We start from the raw sequence: 24,052 nt of genomic DNA, 5'->3' as shown, positions 1-24,052 counted from the left end.
ATTCGCTTTTTTTAAAAAATCTTGGCTCGCTACTAAAGTTTATCTTGACAGAAAATTTACTTCTCTGATCCAGATCATTTCCCAAAGCAATTTTCCAACAGCAAACATAAATTTGAGGCTGCTGCTAAAAGGTTCTCAATCCTGTGCTAAAGAGGCCACTGAATGTCAAACGTGTACCTCAACTTCATGTAAATGTCATATTGTATTGGACACCGTTCCTTTACTCCAGCAGCTGCAGCAGCTCAGATCTGTGATCTCAAACCTTAATACGAGGCATTTCTGCTTCCCTTATAAATCACCACAGTAACAATGGCCCGTACTATTCATCCAGGTGTTTTAATGACATTTGGATTAGCTCACTGCAGAATGATAACAATCCAATACACTGCATGCATTTTTTTAAAACCTGATTTTATGTCAATAGGGGAAGGAATGCCAAAGGAGACATAGTGCAGCGTAAACTCGTCCAAAAAGGCCAGAAAACTGGCAAAGATGACAGAAATATAATACGTCTCCTATTCCTATCAGAAGTAAGATGAAAAGGTAAGGGGAAGACCTCATCTCCCAAAGATTACATAACCCAAAATAAGGAAATGGTACAGAGAAAGGTAATGGGTAGCAGGAATTAAAGTGACCCTACTTAATACGGGAAAACCAAACAAAGAGCGTTTGTGGGACTGCTCAGACTTGTAGCAGTTTGTTCAAATCCATACTGGATTCACCGCTAACAGGTAAACTATGCACAGCAATATTGAGGAAGTAAATTCACTTGAGACGGTTGACTGACAGAAGTAGACGATGCCCCCAGCAGATTAGCCATCCCAAAAAAGATGCAGAACATGATAGATGTCCATTAAGGGGATGGCACGCATCAGGGGACATGACATCCACCCAAACACATCATTAAAAGCAGAAAGCAATCAGTATTGGCACAGAGGAAACCACAACTCCTTGAGGTCAGCCTTAAGGACCTAACTTATATTTTCCTACTTTAAAAAACCCGTAGAGCTACCCTGTTCCAAGCTACCCTTCTGTCCGATGCAGAAGGTTGTGTCTTCATGCTATTTAATATACATGTAATAAGACCAGAATTTGCTGCCTGCAAGATAAAATACTGGTACTCTTTTGCAAGCATCCATCCTAATGTAGACACCTACTGTGTTTCTTCTGAAGTCATGCCCACACATTCCTTTATTTATTTCCTTGATTACAGCAATTTATAAGACCAAAAAAGGAGATTTATATTGAGGGGATTGTGGTGTGCCGGGAATGAAGGCATACTAAGGTTAACGGGGCTGCTGCGAGCTAATGGCTCTCTAATACCCAATAATGTCATACAAATAGGACTGTCCATGCATAACAGAGGAAAAAAAAAAAACAACAGGCATGTAACTTGATGACCAGTAAAAACGGGTTTGGCAGGGGAGGGAAGCTCATAGGGAAATAAGGAGAAAGCTCACATGGGACAAGGATAACAGAAAGATATAAATAGTCAAGGAAAAAAATAGGTTATTTGAAGTTGAACTATAAAGGGAATTATCTTGTTTGGTGGCTTGCAACCCAGTGGAGCTGCCCTGTTTCTACATCATTGGACTCTTCTTAGGGGTGTTGTGTCATAAAACACAGCTGACCTGATCTGATGAATAGCTTAGCTGTCTCCACCCCAAACGGTGGACCTTTTATTAGATTCTTTTTAGGAGAGTATTAGGGCATATCCTTAAAACTTCATCCTAATTTACTTACTTTTTTTTTTTAATCCCTTCTTTTTTCTGGTCTTGTTTTCTTGTTTCATAGACCAACCTGGCCCTAACCTGTCACTGTTCATTAGCAATGTAGAAACTGATACCGCAGCTGTTAATGACAATTCCCAACTGAAGAGCTAAGTGAATAAGGCCAGGATGACCAACCCTAATACGAATTTGCAAATTCAAATCTATCCCAAACCTCTTCAGTCCAAGGAATAAATATGAGGCACTGTCAGCAATTTGGGTATCAGAAGAAGAGGATTTAAAATGAACAAATAGCTGTGCAGTGACAACTACCTAAGGCCTGCACAGCATATATAAAAACCATTCTAACTAGACTTATTAATAAATTGGCTAATTTAATGGAAAATATGCAACCTTGCACTACAATTAGCTATAGTGCCAACAGACAGAAAAATAGCACCTGTTCTTTTTATGCAAGCAGTGTAATGATATGTAAAAGAAACTCTAATAGATTTGAACTTTAAAAAACCCCAACTTTTGATAAGGTCCTTCAGGAGAAGCTGTTTATGAAATGAAATAGTAAGTGAGAGGTAGCATACTGTCATAGATTAGAAAGCAGTCCAAGAGCAAGAATAAACCGTTTCAAACACAGCAAACAAGGTTAACAGCGAAGCGCCCTAACGTTCAGTGTTAGGACCAGTGTTGTTTAGTAGCAGTGGCAGTATCATAGTCTATGAGGCTGAACTGGGGCATGATCATTGCTAGTTGAAAACTTTTCCTGTCAATGATCTGGAAATGAGAATGACCAGAAAAGTGGTACAACTTTCAAGTGACAAAATATTCAGGTTAGTTCAAAGCAGTAAAGACTGCAATCTTTTGTAAAGAGGCTTTAACAAGACATGGAAATAGGTAAAATTATCACAGTTCAGTGTTGTCAAATGCAACGTCACATGCACATGGGAGGGAGTAAGGAAATTGTACATATCCACACTACTGACTTTTAAATTATCGGTAATAGTTCTATAAAAGGACCTGTGCATCATTTTGCAAAGCTCAATGAAAACCTCTGGTTAGCGTGGCCAAAATAAGGGTAACAACATTTAAAGATGCACAGATAACTTCAAATATATTATAATGCTTATATGCATATACGTATGTGTCAGTGGTATGTCCTCACTTGCAATACTGTCTTCAGTTCTGCTCCTCCCATCTCAGAAAAGAAGATAACAGATGGGGTTAAGCTACTGGTGGCTAAAATGATGAGACAGGGAAAGTTTCTATAGAGAGAGAGACCGGAGAGAGAAAGAGGGGGAGAGAGAGAAGAGCTATTTATGTATCACGCTTGCAAAGTGTGTATCCGTTCCCCCTCTAGTGGCCAGTCTACATAGAGGTTATTATAAAACCGGGAAAAAAAAGCCATGAAAATAAAAGGCAATAAATTGGATACCGATAAAATAAAACACTTTTATTCCCCATGCAAAGCATAATTGACCACTGCCTTTCAGGCTTAGTATAATACTATTGTTACACTGTATTCCCTAAACTTTTTTGGATCCCTTTGTTGCTTCTAGTCTTATTACTTATATGTTAAAATCCACTTTTTTGTTATATTTATATGGTACCTAGTGCAGGGGTTCTGCCACAGTGCAAAAAGTAAATAGGAAAAAAATACCCAGTGGAACTCACTGCCACAAGGCAGTCCTGATGGGAGAAAAAAAAACCAGAAGGCAAACAAAAACCATCCAAACAAGAAACAACACAATAGGAATTAAATAAAAAATGATGAGACATTTGATATTTTTATAAAAGATGAGATCACCAATCATTCCCATGTACATAATGAAAATATTAGGCAGGGAAAAAAATATATAGATATATGAGGGATAAGGCAGCTACTCTGGGATGGGAGTTAGAGTTATACATCACCAGGGGAAACATTTCTGCAGCTTATTCTGCAAGATGAGCTCTTGCTATAACTATTCCAAGGGTACATCCATCAGAAATGCTCAGACCATGCCTTAGGCACGTTGCCTTTCCACCAACAAAACTACTCAGACTTTTCACAAGCCACATTTGCTGGGAGCAGAGTGGGTGGCTCAATGCAGGGAACTTGAAGTAAGGGAAGGGGCAGGTGAGAGTAGGGGGGCTAGCAGGTTTGCCAGGGGGAGGGAGGGTTTGGCATGTCAGGGGAAGGGCTACCAGGTCTATGGGGAGGGATTGCTCAGGTAGGGGGAGTGGGATTAGCAGTTAGCACTGCAAAGGGATAGCGGTATTCAGGACATTAGGCTAACCCTTTCCTAGACTGGGTTAACCCTTTCTCAATATAAATTAGTCCACCTCAGGAGATGCATTAATTTAGATTGGGGCACCTTTTTTGGAATGAATGAAATCTCCTGAACACCTACATGATCAGCCATTTACATAAACCTAACCCTGTTTAGATCAATCTAAATCAGTGGTAACCAACCAGTCAATCTCGATCCACCGGGAGATCTTGGAGCCTCTTGTGGTAGATTTTGGAGCCTCCTGGAGTCGATCCAAGGCTGGGGTCGGGGGCTAAGTGCCTGCATGCATGCACGCATGCACCCCAGCCTAGCAGGTCAGTCTGTGGGGGAGGGAAGAGGCGGGGGCTAGATCAAGGCCCCTGCGGTGAGGGACAGTGGGATAGAGGCAGGACCAGGGAGTAAGTTAAGTGGGGCTCCAGTGAGGATAGAGGCAGGAGCAGGGGTAAGTTGAGTGAAGCCCCAGCCAGGTGGGATTTACCTGCTGGGGAAGTGTGCCCTCAAATAATTTTTTTTTGCTCTGCCTCGATCTGTGCCCACACTTCCCTCCCCCGGGGGGGGGGGGGAGAGGAGGGAGGAGGCGGCACACAGTAGATCTTGGGTTGCTTTTAAATGCCAAAGGTGATCTCCTCCTTAAAAAGGTTGGAGACCACTGATCTAAATGTACCACCCGTGTGTACCCAGTGTTAGCACCATTAGGTGTGCAAACATGATTCATGAGACAAAAATCAGAGTTTTCACACAGGAATCCATAATATTAAAAATGTTCTGACCTGGTGTAGTCTGAGTTCTGTGCAACAGAAGAATTGCTCTAGTATTTTTCTACAGTCCAAAAAAAAGGCTCAAAACTAAGTGCTGACGTTTTCAGAGGGGTGCCTCGAGTCTAGGCAGGGATGCCTCAAATCGAGAAAGGTTGAGAACCACTGGTCTCCAGGGTGTCTAGCCCCATTCTCTGATGTGCTCTGTAATAGCGTAACAGCAGATTAAATGGGCTTTTATGCTCTGCATGCTAACTTCTTATTAATTTGTTCCACTAAAACTGAAGAAATTACATAGTAGTTAAGACTCTTCATTTTTAATCTTCCAGAAACAAACACAAGCTTCAGCTTTTTCAGGAAGATAGTTCTGTCTTATTTAACAATATTCAGAAACCAGAAATCTCTCCCCCCCCACCCCCCCGATTGTATTTTCACGAAGACATCAGCCACTGTCCCCTCCTACATCCAGTGAATTGACCTGTACCCCTCCACTCAGGAAAGGCTTAAGAATCTTTCCTTTTCTGTTGCAATTTCAAACCACGGTTGTATTTACAACAGGCTGTGTCAAGGCAGGGTTTAAAGAAAAACATAAGGAATTTTAGAAACCATGAAGCAAATGAGAGAAAGGCACTCAGGTACCATGGTGATAGAGCAGTATAAGGAGGATAGATTTATGGATAAACTCACGTAAAATTGATTCTAAAGACCATTGTAGAAAGAAGAAAGCTTCTCTGATCCACTAAGAAGATATAAGGCCTTTCTTTCACAACGACCTACACACGGGACTATCAGAACACCAAAATAACTTGATGTTCATGTGTGGGGTGTGACTTGGTGCATGTGAGCATTGGGTAGGATTTAAGTATAGGGGGAACATCTGTTTCAAGCTCATGAAGTGCCTGAATGGTACATTATCCTAGTCTGCCAACTGAACAAAACTATTTTTTTTTTTTAAATACAGAACAAAACAAAACTCATCATGCCTCTTTCTAAATGAAATAAAAATAATAATTGACTTTAGACTGCCTACAAATTTCACTCAAAATGCATTTATTGGTCTAATTTATACTATCTCTTAAGAAACTAGCAGCAAACCATTTAAAAATAGTGAGATACAGTTTTAGTTTCTCTTTTCTGGCTATATCAAGAAATAAAATAGTCTTCCCTTTGGCTTGTCCTCAGAGTAGATGAAGTCCCAACTCAGATTTTCATCTGAAAAGCTATAGCATTTTACACATTTCAGAACAGGGGGCTTCTTATTCAGAGTGACAGTCTAATATACTCAATGATTTCCCAGAGTGCCATTACCGGGGTAAATTAAGTGTCAGGTTCCAGACTAATTCATCACTTATTAATTAACAATATCAACAACCCCTTTTTCATTACAGATAACACGTTTTACAGACTACCAGAAGGATTTTTTTTATTACGAAACTTATCTCAAAGGTTCTTTCCTGTTATCTACCACCATAATAATAAAAAAAAAATCATCATTCAATCATAATTTTAATGGATGATCATTTTTCCCTTCACTAAAATTAAATCATAAAAGCTATTTAATTAAATTGAATGGTAATTGAATGCCTTTAATCATGCAAAGAATTAAAATGAAAGATGCTTTCTTCCCAAACCCTACAACATGTAATGACAAAGCTCTACCACATGGAAGTAAACCATTTCAAAACATAAATCCTTTTTTATTATAAAAAACCCACACTTTTCCTTTCAGTCTGCGATTCTGAACATCTTATGAGACCTTTTGTAAAATTCATGGACAAAAAAATGGAACATGTCCTTTGAACCACCGTTTTATATTTTACAGGGAAAGGTATTTAGTCTGCAAATCTAGCATACCGTTCAGTTTGTTATTTCAAACTCCCCTTGATTCCGCTGCATAGGATCAAAGGAGAAGTTAGAATGCCCTGAAAGGTACATATACCTTTCATGAAACTTTTGTGTATTTCACAGTTTTAATACTCAGAAATGAATGTCTGCAACCCTTGATACAAAGTCTTTTATTTGCCATATTGGGCTATCCTCTCTATCTGCTCCAAACACTGAAGATTATGTAATACGTAGCCTAACAAACCATTTAAATGTATTCCTCCATTTCAGCACGGAAAAATAAGAGAGAACCTTAATGTTAAAAAGTAACTTGTCATCCCCCCTTACCCTAGTCTCTCTGAAGGTCTAAGGAAGGAGGATCGGAAGGTAGAACAGGAAATAAAATTTCCAGTGTACAGGAAGTCTATGGACTTGGCTATACCTTGATTTTAGCAAGGCTTTTGATACATTTTCCCACAGCATTCTAGAAGGCAAGCTAAAGAAGGATGGGCTGGATGAATGGACTGTAAGGTGGAAAGAAAACTGGCTGCAGCATCAGGCTCAGAGAGTAGTAATCAATGGCTCAATGTCTAGTTAGCAGTTCATAAGTGGAGTGCCCCAGGGGTCAGTCTTGGGGCTGGTTTTGTTCAATGTCTTCATCAACAACCTGGAAGATGGCATAGAGTGCACCCTCAGCAAGTTTGCAGGTTACAGCAAGAGGGAGTAGTAGATATGCTGGAGGGTAGGGCTAAGATTCAGAGTGACGTAGACAAATTAAGCCAAAAGGAATCACATGAGGTTCAGCAAGGACAAGTGCAAAGTTCTGCACTTAGAACAGAACAATCCCATGTATCGGGACAGGCTGAGAGTGACTGGCTGGGCAACAGTGCTGAAGAAAAGGACCTGAGGGTTACAGTGGATTGTAAGCTGAATATGTGCCAGCAGTGTGCCCTTGTTGCCAACAGCTATGGTCGGACATTACACGTAAACTGGTTTAAGTGATCAGAAACTGGTTTAAACCTGTAACAGAACAGATGTTCAGTGTACGTAAACCAGTTTGAAAATGGCTAAAACCAGTTGGAGATAAACCTGGTTGAATGTAGTATCAGACTTAACTGATTTGAGTCAAACCAGTTTATGCAATGTCTGTCCCAGACCCCTTGCTGGTTTAAATTAAATCAAACTTCCGCTGCATCCTGACATGCTCTCTGGGCTGGGTGTGGCTCTCTTCTCCACAGCACAGCTGGCCCCTCCCTATGCTTACTGGCTGCAGCTCCAGCAGAGACTTGCAGGCACGGCAGCATCTGCCTGGCTGCCTCCTGCTCTTTCCTCCTTCCCCCACCCCTCCCCACCACCACTCCCTGCTAAGCAGGGATCCCCGTCTCCTCTGCCTTACATAGACACCTCAGCATTAGCTAGCAGACAGACAACATGTTGCCTATGGTCTGTGCTGTGGCAGACAGCAATGTCAGCTTAGGGCTTTTTGGAGCTAATCAACAGCTCAGCTGGTAATGTCCCTCTGTTCCTTCTTTGTTTAAGAAGAGCCTGAACTAATAAGAGAGGCTGTTTGTTTTCAGGTGGGGTGACAAATGCTGATAACAGAGTTGATAAATGCAGGGAGGGGAGGAACTCCCCCCTAATTCTGCCAGAGCCTGGCCATGCCCCCCTCAGCTCAGCACTGTGGAAGGAAGGGAGGGCTGCTTTAGCACCCCCCAACTTCTAGCCTGAGCCACTGCAGGCATCTGCCTGCATGTCTGGGATGTCTGTGCAGTTACAAAGTGATTTAGCCTAGCCACGTTAGACTAACCTGCAAAGATTGAATCAATCCAGGCCTAGGCTTTTTGAATGTCTGTCCTTAGCCAAGAAGGATAATGGCATACTGGGCTGCATTAGTGGGTGTGTTGTCAGTAGGTCAAGGGAAGTGATTATTCCTTTCTATTCAGCATGTGTGAGGCCACATCTGGAGTACTTTGTTCAGTTTTGGGCCCCACACTACAGAAAGGATGTGGACAACTTGAAGACAGCCCAGAGAAGGGCAACAAAAATGGTGAGGGGGGTGAGGGACATGACTTATGAGGAAAGACTGAGGGAACTGGGCTTAGTCTAGAGAAGAGAAGACTGAGAGGTGATTTAATAGCAGCTTTCAACTACTTGAAGGGGAGTTTAAGGATGTAGCTAGATTGTTCTCAGTGGAGGCACATGACAGAACAAGGAGCAACAAGGGAAGTTTAGGTTAGATGTTAGGGAGAATTTTCTCACTAGGAGAGTAGTAAAATGCTGGAACCGGTTACCCAGAGATGTGATGTTATCTTCACATATCTGGGTAAGATTTTCAAAACCCAGCTAGAATAATCCCTGGCTGGGATGATGTAGTTGTGGCTGGTCCTGCTTTGAGCATGGGGTTGGACTAGATGTGACTTCCTGAGATCCCTTCCAACCTTAATGTTCTATGATTCTATGATTCAAATATCACAAGTCTGTAAAACAGCATGCATGAAGAGTATTCCAGCTATGGTTGCCCAAACCTCTCTCAGCTCCTTCCCAGAAAGGCTAGAGGAATAAGCATGTGATGTGCTACTTATGCTATCAGCAGTCTGTATTTCTGCATATTAAATTATGGTTATTTAGCTCATTATCATTTCTTCCAATGCCTTGGTCCCTATGCTGGTCATTCCTAAGCAATACAGTGTGAAGCAAGTACAACTCATTCTATTGCAATGCAGTAAACAGAGAACGGGTGCTAGTTACATTAACAGAGACATGCAACCATAGAATAAAGCATGTGTGGGGATTAAAACTTTAGAAATAACATTTTTTGAAACTCTTGCCAAGCGCATAATTATGCCCCAAATGATTCTGTGCCAATTGGCATGGCTAACAGATGGAATGGTATATTTTTTCATTCTTCATAAGCTGAACTACTTTCCAAAACTGTGGAGCTCAAAGTATCCAAATTATCAACTGACAGTTACATATGACTAATAATTCATTATACTCAGTCTATAAATTACAGTGGATCCTGTGAAGAAACCAGCACTAAAAACATATTGAATATGTATGTAATATCTTTATTTTAATACTATTTAATTGCGGCATTTTTTATTAAAAATATATTTTAGGCACAGAGCTTTAATTTGAAGGCGTCTTAGAAAAAAACATAAAACAAACAGATGCTTAAAGAAAAAAAACATAAAAATCATCCTTAAGCTTATTAACTAAAGGCTCTTTTCTGGTTGTTTCCCTCTCTGATAAGAATTGAAATGAAGGTAAAATATTTCCGAATACCCATTTTTCCCCCCTACAAACCTATTTAAAATATAAAATGAAACTGCAGGAGAACTGCACATATATTAACAGAAATGTGTTAGCATTGTATCCAGATTAGTTTGGAGGACCCAGGAGGGTCCCTTCCAGACTTTTTTCCTAACTAATTATTAGAAATGACTAACAATGTTGGATTATTTATTCAAGGATTATTATTTGATCAGATCTAATCATTGTTTAAAAATAAATTTTAAATGTCAACCTAAAGCTTTTACTTTTGCATATGCATTTATATACCAGCTAATACTTTTTTTTGCTTACCATAGTTAATGGCATTGTGTTAATCACTCTGAAAAATATTCAAGAGTATATATTTCAAATACCTAGAAAAGTTTCTGAACAAGATATGCATTAGGGGCCACAATACAGGAAGCCCAGACATGACTTTAAGTGTGTGAGTAATACTATTGAAGTCAACGGGATTACTTATGTTCATTAAAACCAAACACTTTCCTCAATTATAGCCCAAGATCCTGGTGTATACTCAGCACTTCCACTGAAATCAGTGCAGGGCTATGGCCAAGTGGAGGGAGGCATGCAACCTTGCTCAACTGTAAGGGATGTCTGTGAAGATGCTGCTGATAGTTTCCCCTCCCTTACAGAAATACTCCTTTTATGATGCCCACTAACAGGTCTGCATAGAAATAACAAACCCTTCCCATCATGAGACAGCCATCGCCTTCGGCATGCTCTCAATTAGGAGCTGATCCAGGTCCTATTAAAATCCGTGGGAATGTTTCCACCAGTTCTAAGCCCTGGCTCCGTCACCCCAAAATGTGCATCTTCACCATTCATGCTCCTGCCTACCCCAGTGACATGCAACATACCCCCATATAGTGTGCACCCAAATGGCAGACTGTTTATGGCTTTGGGGAGAACACCAATACATTCAAAAAAAAGAAGAGAGAGAAAAAGCTGTTCATTGTCCTAGTGCATTAATAGCTCTGCTTCTGCTGTTGCACAGCTAAGCCAAAAACACTGATTTAATAGCCACTGCTAAGCAATTACCATGCAAATAATATTGACTGGTATTTTTGATTAAAGTGCTTGTTTTGGCTAGAAGACCATTGTAGATACCAAGGAGACTGTGTAATTAAGAGCCATTTAAAGTGTCTTAAATAGCGATGCCATTAAATAGATAAAGCAACAGCTCTCAATCTGTGGTTTGTAGCCCACTGAGGATTCATAGGGCCCTTACCGCAGGAACGATTCTGAGAAGCAAGCGGCAGTATGAGGCAGGTGGGAAAGGAGAGTTCGCTCATTAAATGGTCTGTGTACAAGGAAAACGATGGAGAACTGGCAAGGAATTTTCAGCCTATTAATTAGGAAATAACACCTCCTCTTTCCCCCTCCCACACACACTTAATCACAAATGTTTCATGTTTAGGAACTAATGTTACCATTTTGGTTGAGTTGCACTCAGCTGGTTCCAGCACAGGACTGGAAGCTGCCTGAGACTCAGCAACATCCTTGAAGTGCCGATGTAATTTTTAGCATAACAGTCCTATAATCTTCTTGTGCCGAGAATGAGGTACACACTTAAACACGCTGCTGGACTGGATCCTATCTCTGGTTCCACAATTAACTTGCTAAACAGCCTTGTGTAAGTTGCTTAACCTCTATGGTCTTCAGTTCACCATCAGCCAAATGAGCTAAAAAGTTGCTTATCTTACCCCAGGATGTTGTGACACTATTAATAGTTGTCGAGCTCTTTAAGATCCCTAGGATGGAAGGGCAAACTCGGATTAAGGTGTCCTCTTACTCTAGTTCCTTGCAATCTAACACAGGTTTATCTAATCAAATAGGTCAAATTCCAGATGCAGGTGAAAGTGCGGCTTCTACCTCTAAAGAAGACTCAATTAAGATTCCACTTCAAGATACTATGTAGGACTGGATATTTTTTTTCACTCTGACTCATCTGTTGTGGGTTGCCAATTTCTGCAGGCAAAATACAGTATGGGAACGTTTACCTTTACAATGACTCCTACAATGCTTCTAAAATGCAAATCCTTCTCTCTCCTAACAACAAAGTGGAAACATGTCTCTGTACACGTTATATTAAAAAAAAAAAAAAAAAAAACCCACAAAGCTAGCGTGTGTTATAAAAGTTTTAAATATATACATATTTCAGAAACAAAAGAAGGCCACATTCTATTTCGACTGATGAATAGACAAATATTGACACTGTTGTGCTTAAGACCCAACTATAGATTGAAGCTGTGATCTCATTTATGGAAATAGGTAAGCTAGGAAATGCAATTACTATCTGTAAATCATTTTGCTATAACCTTCTACTTCAATATCCTTAAATAGCAAAATGCAACTGAAGCTATTTTAGTTAAAGCCTGAAGAAAATAAATCCTTGTGGCAACACTCATCTGTCAAGGGATTTGATGTTCTCCAAAGTACTTGTTGGTATCAAGCAAACAATCTCTCACTTCTAACAGGCGTTCTTATTGATATGTATGAACTAAGCAGTTTATTATTTATAGTTAAGCACAGACTGATATGTTAAAGAAAAATACAAAATTAAGGAACCTGCATATTAGAAGACTTAAAGCATTTAATTACAATACAAAATAGTTCCAGACATTCCTAAGTTATAAACATAGAGATGTGGTGGAACGGTTACAATAAATATATGGTTTCTAGTAAGTATTGTCCAACAGAGCACGCCCTGCTCGAATATTTCTCATCTAAACTCTTATTTCTCATCTACACTGTTGATGTAGCCTGAAAAGCAGTCTTCCAGATTATTTGAAAGGTAATTAAAATGTTGATAGCTCTATATAACTGAAAACTCTTCAACCAAAATCTTCTGCCCATTTTGACATTTCCATGGCAGATGCACACACCCCAAGGAATGTAGTATAACATTCCTGAGAAACCAGTACCAGAAAGCCTAAAGACGCTTACATAGGCAAGAACAATTCTGTATTTACACACATACCACACCCACCTTTTCCCCCCCAAAAAATTGCCTTCCAGAATTGGGATGGGTGTCTTAAGCAGGGAAATACATTTTTCAGCCCAGAATAGATGTATTGAGATGCTGTAAAATGGGTGGTGCATCTTTATCCTGCTTTTCCCTCCAGCAGCTGCATGGAAGAAGGGGCAGAATACACCAGGGCAATTCCGGGTGCAGTGCTGTGGTTGCACCCCCTTTTGATTCCTGTTCCACCCAAGGTTTAAAACCATCTGCCAGACAGCAATACGGGCATTTCTATGCAAGTAGCACACACGTCTTCATGGATTATTATAATCTGCCTGACTCCTGCTAATTGCTCTTCATTCCACAGGTGTTAATAACTCTCTTTTCTAATGGGCTAGATGTTCCATGTTCCATCAAGCTATCATCTTTTCAGCAATTCTCTTCTGTTAGTTACTCCTGGTCTCTCTTCTCCTTTTTCACAGCCCTGAAGACCATTTTTAACTCTTTTCAAAATCCTAAATCTACCCATGTCCAGTCTTCAGCAGCAGCTACAATTTCACCTTTCGGCTGAGCAGCCAAGAGATGCTGACAATTCAGCTATAAAGAGGTTAAAACTGTAGGATTTGTCAGAGCAGGAAAGGGATGGCAAGTGAGCTGAAGGGGGCGGTATGCAGTCATAACTCTGCGGGGGGAAATAACACACTTTTTTTCTTCATTCTTCCCCCCACCCCCCCAAAAAGTGTATGTCTTATTGGGGGCCACGTGGTATATGAGAAAATACAGTATTTCCCCATTCTTGAATGGAAAGAGATGGTACTTTTTAGTCATTTTTTTCTGAGCCCATTATAATAGCAACACAACAATTTAAATGTAAATAAGAGAGATAACAGATATAGGCATATATATGTAAAGAAAAAAATAGGTTTCTTAAATATTTGGTTAGGACTCTAAGCCATGTTTTGTTGGGATGCCCTTTATATTATCCTATTGACTGTATTGCTTGAGTTACAACAAATAGAAGTACACAATAAAAACCAGGAGATTTTGGGATCCCCAAAATGCCTGACTCAATAATCAAAGGTTCTTCAGTCACTGCAACAACTGACACAGGAAACAAGGCAATAATTGATTGGTGTTTGGAACAAACCTTCATTAACCTATATGTTCTTGTTTGCACTGTCTTTACCGAAAGGTAGAGGTGTTCACAGACAAAGGTCTCGCATCTTGGTGGCTAAAATTGTAGTTATTGAAGCATTAAAAGTCCGAGACTTAATTCAGTACTAGTCTCCCAATCTTGCATATATTACCAATATTGAGATGGGTGATATTACTGAACTGCTTTTTCCATGCTTGGTATTGATTCATTACTTAGTTTAGCATTAATCAAAGATGGGTCAGGGAGAAGTTGCCGTTTGCATCCAACTTAAAGTGTAGGAGTTCTTTCCTCAAAAACATGGATCACATATCACGTTGTACATTATTTTTATATAAAAATCCTGGGAGATGGGATTTGGACAAATTCCAATGATCCCCTACACACGCACAAAAAAGCTTTGAGTGAGCCAATTATATTCTAAGCAAAGAGACCCTACGATGAACAATCTTATGAGGACAATGACAGGGATGGCGCTGTCCCAGGCAGTTGCTGATTCAAGTCACATAGCTGGTCACATTCTTGATTTAGTATAGGAAGGCATAGTGAGGTAAGTGATTGAAAATTAGATAAGTGTCATGAAGTGACTGTTATCTCATGAGTTATGAGGTCTGAGGCATATTTCACTTCTCGTGGTGACAGAACTGTGTTGATAGTCCTTACTATACCAGGGTATTTCTAGAAGGGCAAAAGGGAAGATAATATTTGTTGGACACATCACTTTATCAAGGGTTGGGTGAACCTTGATAATAATCTTTTATTCTTGCCCATCGCTATAGTCTCTCTATATACGATGCCGTCCAATTTCACCTTTACAGGTCACCTCCACTTAACTTACAACACACAAAAAAGAAAGGAAGAGGATTCTAACCATTGATGGTACATTTCTCAGGCTGGGGCTGACTGTTTGTAGCATTAAGAGTTTTTGAATTAATACAGTGTGGATATAGAATAACCAAATACAATTGTTTGTGCCTCCATAATGAGGGGTGACATTTTGATCAATTTGAGATATGTCGCTTAGCTAGTCTAGATGCGTTTCACTTATCTGTTGATATTGTAACCCTTCCAATCCAAGGACATTTCTGGTTACTTGTGAATATAAGTGATTAGGTTCAGAACTTTCAAAACTTAAACTATAAGTGCCACGTGTGGATTTAACACAGAACAGCATATGCGCTGAAAAAGTACACCTTCACTTACTTACTTAGCTGTAACTAGCTATAGCTATAGCTAAGCCGAAAAAAAAAAAAGACTTTGCCTAACATTACAAAAGATTAAAGAATTCCATGCACCATTGCCATTTATATCAGGTGTTTTGCCACCTGACCATCTAGTGGCTAAATGAAAGCTAATTGGGTATTTTCCTTTTAAACTGACTAAAAGATTAGTAGAAAGGTTCTGTATATTCACAAGCATTCTATACTTTATTCCTGCTGATGGCTATGCATTGCAACAATAAATATATACTTAAGCTCACTGTATACTAAGTATAATAATATCATTACTTTTCACATTATCAGTTGCTCAGGTCTGCCTATCATCTTCATTATAACAATTTCCAGATTTAGTAGAATCCACAAAAGTATCCCCTGAGCCCACAGAACATCACACGCTCACACTATTTGATTTCCTGGATCCTAGAAAACCTTGCAATTAAAAAAGGAAAGTTACTTGGAGTTTCAAAGATATGTGTCATATAGATAGAATTTTTCATTCTCTATTTAGGAAAAAGCCAAATGTATTCATATCGTGTAATGCTCGTGAAGTACTTCCCATTTGAACAGCAATGACAGAGGATGTTAAATAGATGATTTTGAAGTAAGACATGTTTAAACCAACAAGTCTGGAAAACTTGCATCCAAGAATTTCGAAAGACCTAGATAAGGAGCTCTTTGGATCGCTAATGCTATTGTAATAGATATGGAGACAGCTGTTACAATACTGGATACAGTCCTGGGGTCCCCAATTTGAAAAACAGGACATTGATAAAGTAAAGAGAGTTAAGAAAACAGCCACAAGCATGTTTCCAAGAGTAGAAAAATAGTGAGTGCAACAAAAATGATGTGACGGGTAAGATAATTCACGGTCTACAATGGGACTCCCTCCCCCGAATGGTGGCTTTGTTGACCCTATGAAAGAGACAACTAGGGTACAGTGGAATGAAAACAGTCCTGAAATAAGTTATTAATAAGACAGCAATCAACTGTTTTTCTTGTTGACCCATGGCAGGACAAGAAGTAATCAGGTTATTTCGAAGTAAGGGAGAATCAGGCTAGATATCAGAGGAAAAACTAAATAAAACCCTAAGTCAAATAACTATAAACATATATAAAAATAGAAACAGGTTAGTTTGGAGGTTTGGGGAATCTCCGTCACCATGGCCATATCTACATGAGCAGTGGACTGCACAGTTGTTACTGCACAGTCATTTAGTACTTACTTAACCAAGCAAGTACGATTACTGCACAGTACGATTGCTGCAGGGCATTTTTTTAGACACTACTGTGCAGTAGCTCATTATTTCTGTGCAATCACCGTCATGGTTCGTGCCCAGTAGTGCTATTGCACCATAGCAATGAGTTATGCCACAGTAGTACACTGCCGTAGCATCTCGTGTATATGTGTCCTGCATGCTGCAAGTTATACAAAACTTATTTAGCTTAATAAAAAGGCTCATAAGTGTTTGGATCACAGTTTTCAAGCACTGATACTAGAGACTGAAATGGAAAAGTAGAGTAGTCTTCAATGTTGTTAGACATAGGTATAATAACATGCAAATGCTGGAAGTTGATACTAGATTAGAATTTAGGCCTAACTTTTTTTTTAAACTTGCAAGTGCTCTGATGGACTTACCATCACTAGAATTTTAGAATCAAGACTGGATGCTTTTCCTCTCCTAAAAAATACATTATAAGTGAGCAGAAATTAGTTCAGGAAGTCCTATAGCCTGTATTTTACTGGAAATCAGAAAAGATGATCACAGCATCCCTTTTGCTTTTATAACTGACAAATCTCTGAAAATGTTGCTATAGCAAATGCACATTAAGGAGTAAATGTAAAAGGCTATAAATGTTCATCATCAATTTCCTCTATTATTACACAAAAATAAATACTTTTTCAATTGCCTATAGTGAACTAGTCTTTATTTAAAAAAAAATAGGAATCCTTGGTATTGTAATCTATTTATTACACTGGATGGATTTGGGTGTTCTCAAATAATTATCCATGTCATATTGCTGGCTAAGAACTACATGAACATATAATATTCTCAACTGTAAGATTATGACTTTTCTCAATTACTTTCATCCCATCAATTTATATTAGCTAAACCAGTTCATCACTAGCTACAAATAGCTAAAGCTGCTTACAAACCAATGTAAAATATATAGTAGACAGTGCTTGACAGCATGCAAACTGATTTGTAATGAAGTCAATAAATTGGATTAAGGTAATTTCCATGGAACAACTAACCTGCACCCTAAAGATGACATGTAGAAGTCAATAATTTTTATGGGTGTTTGCTACTGAGCCATCTCCAGTAGCTAATTACCAAAGCCCATTACAAGGTGTATATGCCCATCTAAGTCTAATCAGGCACTCAAATATTGGTTGCAAAAAGTTTATAACAAGTATTAATATAAACAACATCACACATACATATGCTTCTCTTTCTGTTTTTCTATATAAGTCTAAGTACAGTATTCCCATATACATCTTCTGATACAAAAGCTATCTACTATCATGGGGGGATTTATAATGCTCAGGACTGACCTAATACTGTTCATCCAGAGGTTAATGTTAAATTTCCACGGGTTGCAGAAGGAAGAGGGTTAAGACAAAACGGAGCACTCATGCTTTATTACTTGAACATGATGTCATGAGGTGACTATTATTTCATCATAGTTCAGGGTTTCTCTACTTTTTGTTTGATTGATTTTCCTTTCAAATATTTTGATGCAGAAAAATAAGAAGTTTCATAAAACAGAGGTTACTATCTCACCAGGTCAAAGATTCATCTGAGCCCATTGGGCTAGAGTGGGTAAGACATGCAAGCTTCTGTAGCCAATGGCACATAAAGGAGCAAGGAGTATAGTATTCACCTAATTGACTTTGATCCCTCAGTCCAAGTGGCCAGGTGCTCATACACAGCTGGTTTGATCACAGGTCACTGCAGACTGTTTGAGATTCAGGCTCAAACTCACATCCTCAAAACTACTTTGACACCCTTTCCAGCATCACCCCATCTTCAAATTAGGGCTAATAATGTAAGCTGACTCTAAAACACCTAACTTTACCTCTCAAGCTTACTATGTAGATAGATGTTCATACATTCCTCCCAGTTCATAAAACATTATGCACTAATATAGATTAATTTTAATCATGTAGCTGGAACACATCCTCCTGTTTTATAAAGCTACACTTACTGCACACATTAGCATAGTCCTATCAGGGGATGATAAATAAAACCTCATGTAACTGCAAGTCTTCTTAAGTTCCTCCCACCAAGATACCCACTAAAGGAAATAATGTGCATACATTTTCTCCTTATGTAAGAGATTTAGTGATTGTTTCGTTGCTAGTTAGTAAACATCATGGGCCCAAACATGCATGCATTTGATGTTACGCATGCGAGTAAACACTTTGATTTTAATTAACCTACTTGGTTGCCTAAAGTTAAGCACAAGCAAAGATCTTTGCAAGATTGGGGCAGAGTTTTGCATTTGGAAACTCACCCCTAAGCAAGGGAACTGGGGAAGATTTGAGCCAACCTCATCACAAACCTCCATTTTGGGAATGCAGCAGTTAAAAATGAGGTGCTTGCATCACAAGGATGATCAAAATCAACAGAGTTAGATGCCTCAACTTTCTGTACAGTGAATGGGGACGCCTAGGTAGTTCCCAACGGTGATTCAGATTGCACAGGGACTGAGAAAAGAGGCCCCTACAGTTAAGCCAGTAGGAAATGCAAGGTAAAGGGGGATGTGTGAGCTCCCACTCCTCCTTGGAACTTGTGCATCCGAATCAGAGCTGCACATTTAGGATACCTGCAGGCATTTGCCATACCTGACCTACAATCACATGGCTTGCTTTAAACTGTGTAATCGTTGACTAGGAGCATGTCTGGAACAGATTTGCTGGTGCTGGAAGCCGAACCTGATGTAAGTCAGAGTGTAAGGAAGACCACACAGGCCTGGGAGGGTGCTGGTGGGTCTGCAGGGCTTTTGGAGGGCCCAGGGGGGAGGGGCTGGCAGGATCGGGTGGGGGAGGGCTGGCTGGTCGTGGGTGCATGGAGCAGCGGTGGTCGTCTTCCTAGGGGTAATGGATTGGGAGGCTAAAAACAGTGCAGTCATGGTTGGAGGGGTAGGAAAACCTCAGGCTCGCCAGATGAACTAAGATATATCAGGCTGCCCACTTTTTGCTCTATCCAACTTCCCCAGGTATCTGCACAGATCGGCACTTAGATTAATAAATGGAGTTACTGAGCTACTCTCAAAAACTCTCCCATGTTCTTCCCAGTTTGTCTGGCTTTCTATATAGCTATTCACAAAACTTCATATTCCCTGCCACCTAGGTCTGCAACCTTGGAGCTCTTCTGAGTTTTGGGGTTGTTTTCAAACCCTTATGCCCAAGATGTCAACAAATCCTGCTGCTTCTTCCTCCAGCACACACAAACAGTATTTCCACACTGTTCCCTTTGCTAAAATACTTGTTTATTCCTTGGCTGTTTTTTCTCTAGACTACTGCCGCTTTCCATTCATTTGTCCTCATCTGGGATTCAGCACTAATGTTGCCACTATCTCCCTTCCTATCAGTTTTAAGAACCAGCTCTCCCATCTAGTTATATCTAGCTTTGCCCTTCCACTTTGCTGGGCCAAAAGTAGTAGCCTCATGACTCCTTTCTTTCTCACATTCCTGGGCTTCTTTTGTCATGACCCTATTTCTGAAACAACCTTCATGTTACGGTATGCCATATTCCTACTTTTTCTCCATTAATATCAGTTGTGAAAATATATTTCTTTTATGATGTCTGGAATTCCCGCAGACTTCAAGGGGAGCAGGATTTCACCCAGAGGCTTCAAGTTCATACAACAAAGTCATTCAACCCATTCATCCAGTGCTTTCCCCCATCCACCTAATGATCCTTTCTCTTGAGGCCTCTTAACAAAGTTTAATGACGACACTTTTATAGGCAGCAAGATGTGTTCTGTTTTATGGTCACCAAGAGAAAAAAATATGGAGAGATGGTCTTTAAGAGAAGAAAAGAAAAAAGAAAAAGAAAAAAAAGTCCCTAGAGCAAGGGTATAGGTGGTAGTTCTTTTCTCTTCCTGTTGATTAATAAATAAACAGGATGTCATCATTACTGTGTCTAGACTTTCTCAAAATAATAAGTCTTATGCAGAGTCTTACTATGGCTTTTTACCAGTCACAGTTTTGGCAAATGTTCCAAAGAAATCTGAAGTCTCATCAAAGAAAAGTGCTTCTGCAGAAAGGAAGCAACCCATTTCTTTCTGGAATCTTTATATAGTTTTTAATAATATAGCCTTTTCCTTTTGACCTATCTTGCAGCCAGACTAACAAGGCTTGGGTGACAAACAACATGCCTAGCCCTCAAGAAAAGAATTCCAGCTCATTCCGTAGACCAATTTTTATCTTTCTCTGAAGTATTAGAGGAAGATACATTACCTTTCAAAGAAATTGATGAAGCAATGGCAACCTTTGGAAAAAAACATCATTCTACTGAGATGTTTTTGTCTTTTTGATTGCTTACTTGCTTTTTGGAGTAGAGTGTTTTAGTAATATCTAATAAAAAAAAAGGTCAGATAAATTCATTGTCCCTAAATTTATGAGATCCTCTTTCCCTAATTCAGCAGGGGTACATGGAAATCTGTCTAGTTCCTCAGCATCGAGAGAAAGCCTTAATTCCAGTCCAGAAGAATTTGGAAGGACTGCATCTGTCTAGATAATTTAACATAATTTTAATGAAGAAGTTGATTTAATCACAAGTAACAGTCCTCGAATTATTCTGATCTGAGGAGGTAGAGGCTGATCTGAGGCTTATTTTTCTTCATTAGATCAGAACTGCAATAAGTAAATAAGATTTGCTTCACCTTTGCATTTCAGGGATGGATGGTGAGGAGAGAGACTTTATGGGAAGCCTTAGCAGGAGGTATGTTTATTTGATACGCCTGAACTGATGTGCCTAGTTGTCATAATCATTAGGACTCGTGGAGTCATTTAGGGCCTGACTCAAGTCTCAGTGAAGTCTCTGGAAACCTTGTCATTTATTTCAATGGAAGATTGAAGAGGGATCAGATCCCGTACCATCAACACTAACACATTTTACCTAGACTACACTATCACAGGGCTTCTTCTAAATATCTCACTGAGGCTTAAGTCCTTCAACCTTAAGACTACTTTCTGCTATTCAGCCTTAAACTTTTCCTGCATTTTATTGGTCTCCATAAAATTATGTAGCACTAACCAAACAATTACATACCTGACATAAATTATTCCCCATTTTCCCTACTATCTTTGCTTTTCAATTACTATTTATCAAGTACAAGGTTTTCATTGTTCAATTACTATCAACAAATAGTTATCATATTGTTGTTATGATATGTGTATTATTATATACATACGTATAATTATCATGTCCCCCACAATTGTTGTTTAGACAAAGAATTAATATTTAGTCCTTTATGTTTTGTTTTTTTTCCTGGCAGGATGAAAATACCTGGTAATACTGACCTTTTAAGGGACTTTAGGCCTACCAAAGATAATAACTGAGTACTTTCCAAACTGTTATATAGCAAATTATTAGGAACTCAATTTAGAGAACCAAAGGAAGAAGGACTTGTTGCAGCCACACTTACCTCAATTATATGAGTGGCCTTTTAGCCCTTTCTTTCTGCAAGGCTGTTTTTTGCCCTTTTGTTCTGAAGGGTGGAATGGCCCACTGTAGTGAGAAGATGTATGAAAAATGTGTTCAATTTTCTTTCTTGAAGGAAGAGAGGCAATGAAGCCAAGTTAGAGCAAAAGAGCTTTTGACAAATAATGCCTGTCCTACCTCCTTTTTTTTCCCCTTCTTATCCATAATAGAAAGAATATGATGACAAGACTTACAGAAACAAACACAGACCATCTTGGAACATGCCTACAAAGCTGGAAATTACCTTCAAATTTTGATAGCTTTACCTTGCAATAGCTATCAGGATGGAAGGCACATATGCCTATACTGCTCCATGAGCAAAAGCTAGTTTTAAATATTAAAATGAAGTGGCTTTTAGTCATGTCTTTTTATAAAATATGATACCACATGGTCCAATAGTTGATTCAAGATATAAAAACAAAACATACACCTGACCCACTCATGCCACAAAGCCAGTAATCCTAAATGGAAACCAGTTTAGATGTGAATCCCACTGTAACCACATTATTTTTCATCTGTAATTCAACTCAGCTGATAGAAGATTTTACTTCATTGCTGTATTGATTTGGAAGCTTATCCAGTCAACTCTAAGTTCCCCTACCACACACACAAGATTTGCAAACATGCAGACTCTCCTTTTTCTCTTGGGCAATTAAAATATTATTGCAACAAATATAAGTTACTCTAGCTCCAAAATTAGCTCTCTTCACACACGTGTACAGGAATTCATCTCTCTCTATACTCACACATGCACAAACATGCAGGGCACTTATTGTGCAGCTGTGAATATATATTTGGATGCAACAACCCAAGCACTGAAGAACCGTGGACAAAGCACAAAAAGAGGAACAACTTGGGAACATCAGAACAACAGTCCCTTTTCTTTTCTAAACGTTATATACTTGGAAGAGGCTTACAATTAATCTCTGTCAATATCCTTCTCAACACCTCCACCATAAAACTTCAAAACCCCATTTATTTTCAGCTGTAACGACTTTCCACCATTCCTTCTAGCACTTCCTTCCAAGGTCCCAATCGTTCCACCACTTACCAAGTGTTTAATTTTACAACTGTAAGTAGTCTCACTGGAGCTATTTGCAGGATTAGAGACTGTATTCCTACATGTCACGTTAATCTGTATCCTGAAACGGCGAAAACTGTAAGGGCCCATGATTTGACAAATTACGGAGCTTTGTGAAACTAATCACAGTTAAGGATGGAACTGTTGGAGAGACAAGGTATAATGCAGAAAGCTTTTAAGGACAGCACACATTCAGTTTGGGATTATGCAGAGCATATCTGGGTTCATGTTATGCCCAGCAGTGTTAATGACCCGTCTGTTTGTAAAGGGTCAGATGACCAGGAGCAGTGTTTATAGGAGTTGACGAGTATTCTGGGTGGAGCTTCAGACTCTAACTGCAAGCCTAACGATTTGCCTTCATGTTTCTTAAAGACTTGATTCAAAGCCCATTGAAGTAAATGTAAAGATTCCACTGACATTACTGAATGTAAGATTAGGCCCAAAGTGAGATGCATGCTTCAAAGTAATTCATTAATTGGGGCCGACGATATTTGTGGTACATAAGAGTACTTTGGACTTCTATTGCTATAGTCTTCATGCAAGCATATTTCTTCATTAAGATGCATAAAGAACAACAACAAAAAAAAAACCATCAGGGCATGTGGAAATCAAGATGGATTTACTAAAATCATTATTAATATTAAAAGATATTATAAATAGTAGTTTTTAAGTATGAGTTTTGACCTGCTAATAGTCCTCTTTTTTTCTCTTTTTAAACAAAATTTGTGTCTGAAGGAACCCAACTGTAGGATTACTTCTGGGAGAAGCTGAACGATCAGATCTTTTATTATTCTATGGATGTTGAAGCTATCAGTAGTAAAAATGACAAAGTACAAATTAATCCATTATATCATCAATAATAACTGAAGGAAGGATTGTTCAATAATATTTCTATTGTGTGTTTAGAAAAAAGTTAGATAATGATTATTCTGAAATACTTTCCATTACTTTTTTGAAAGTACTAAAAGGAAAAATGTAAATAGCAGATACAGGTTTCCCTTGCCAACCACGGTTTTGAGTATCCACGCTTCAGAGAAAGGCAGGGGAGGGGAAGAG

The 24,052-nt window shown here is 39.1% G+C and overlaps 1 protein-coding gene and 1 pseudogene across 7 annotated transcripts in view; one reads left to right on the top strand and one right to left on the bottom strand.

The window, feature by feature from the left end:
- Nucleotides 1–24,052, bottom strand: part of CTNNA2 (catenin alpha 2) — an 884,847-nt gene that overhangs the window by 267,538 nt on the left and 593,257 nt on the right. The gene's annotated exons all lie outside the window — the stretch shown is intronic.
- LOC132248909 (U4 spliceosomal RNA) lies at nucleotides 2,414–2,541 on the top strand (annotated as a pseudogene).

The sequence above is a fragment of the Alligator mississippiensis genome, chromosome 2 (assembly GCF_030867095.1).
Source record: "Alligator mississippiensis isolate rAllMis1 chromosome 2, rAllMis1, whole genome shotgun sequence".
Lineage (NCBI taxonomy): Eukaryota > Metazoa > Chordata > Crocodylia > Alligatoridae > Alligator > Alligator mississippiensis.
Note: the sequence above shows the minus strand (reverse complement) of the source record. Positions and strands in the feature narration are given on the sequence as shown.